Here is a 1,622-nt window from a genome sequence, read left to right on the forward strand (position 1 = left end):
CTCGGAACCGCTGCCTTCGCGTACTTCACCCCAACCCCGGAAATGACGTTACGATCTTTGGGGGTCCAAATCGGAAGTTAACTAGAGTCGGCTGCTTCCGGCCGCTCTAGGACACTAGGCCAACTAGGCAGCCATCTTGTTCTAAGGCTGTTCTGTGAACCTCCGCGAGAAAAGGACAGAAAAGAGATGAGGCAGCCTATTTATGTTAAAATGGGGAAAAACGAAGACGCCAAGTATGGAGGATCCGAAGGGAACTTTGATTTTCAGTGGGCTTTGGCGGTCTGGAGACGTCACCACCGTTTAGTGTCTGCGACGTGGTGGCGTCATCGTGGACAGCGCTGGGGGGGTGCGGTTGCGTTGGCCACGTGACGGCACCCAATGGCGCTGCCGCCGTTTAAGGTTGCCAAAACAAGGTGCCACACTGTGACCGCACTTGCGGTCTCCTGTACCTCGTGGTGTGTGAAAGCACTTCCTTCGTGCTTTCGCCCCTTCACCGACATTCTGCGACTCTCCAGTCGCACCCGCGGTTGGATCCAAGTCAGCTTATTGGCCATCAGAAAACGTGGGCTGAGTTTTCCTGGAACTGCGTTGTGCTCTGATGGCTCCAGCAGCACCATTCAGTAAGGCCCTGAGAAACCCAGGCTTCCTGTATTGCAGCCTCCCTCTAACAGCTTCAAAACGTCTGCAAAATAGATGGGAACATAAACAGTAACCCCTGAGAAGTCAAGTAGCCCGCACTCATTCAGCTTTGTGTATCGCTCAAGGTAGCGATTAGAATCAGCAAGTCAGAAGGAAAGGCTCTTAGAAAAATGCAAGTTGGCCCTTACCGTAAGAATCGGAAATACAAAAACGGACAAATTGCTGCACACGGCATGCATGAATCTCAAAAACATGGCGTTAAGGAAAAGATGCCAGACATAGAAAGGTTCATACCGTTTGGTTCCTCTTAAATGTACTCTAAAAACAACAAAACAAATTAGCCTGTGGTGTTAAAAATCAGGATGGTCTTTCCTTGGGTGGAGAGGACAGTTACAGAAAGGAGCCACGAGGGGGCTTTTGAGGTTCAGCTACTGTTCTGTTTCTTGATTTGGATGGTTATAGGTATGTTCACTTTGTAGAGATATCACTGAGCTGTAAACTTATATTTGTAGTTTCTTTTGCATATTATACATAACTGAAAGTTATATTTAAGTAGGCCCAGGAGGGAATTTTCCGAAGATAGAAATGTTACTGATACATACAGTTGTCAAAATTCATAGAACTGAACTCCTAAGATCTGTGCATTTTATTGTATGTTAATTATAACAGTATAACTTCGTTTTTATAAAAAGTGTTCAACTGAAAGTCTTTACGTACTTAAATAGGAACAAATGTCCCATTTCACCACCTAAAAGCTTGACCTAATGCAATGATTTTCAAATTTGCTTGGTTATGCAGCTGGGGCAACTCCTCCCCCCAGATATCCTAAAGTCACAAGATTTTCAAATACCTTCTATTACCCAGTGACTTTCAAATCTCCGTCTTCAGTTCCCTCACTCCTCTGAGCTCCAGACTCTGCCTCTGCTTGAGTGTCTAATAAGCACATCAAATTCAGCTCGTCTTCAATTTCAGGTTCTACAGCC

At 45.7% G+C, this 1,622-nt stretch overlaps 1 long non-coding RNA gene across 1 annotated transcript in view; it reads left to right on the forward strand.

Moving 5' to 3' along the window:
• Positions 1-112: 112 nt before the first annotated feature.
• The window catches only part of LOC111740542, a 4,339-nt gene continuing 2,829 nt past the window's right edge, over positions 113-1,622 (forward strand). The window contains exon 1 of the long non-coding RNA XR_002780641.1: positions 113-233. This is a non-coding gene — a long non-coding RNA (uncharacterized LOC111740542). The remainder of the gene's footprint in view (positions 234-1,622) is intronic.

The sequence above is a fragment of the Pteropus vampyrus genome, unplaced genomic scaffold (assembly GCF_000151845.1).
Source record: "Pteropus vampyrus isolate Shadow unplaced genomic scaffold, Pvam_2.0 Scaffold65, whole genome shotgun sequence".
In the NCBI taxonomy this organism is placed as follows: domain Eukaryota; kingdom Metazoa; phylum Chordata; class Mammalia; order Chiroptera; family Pteropodidae; genus Pteropus; species Pteropus vampyrus.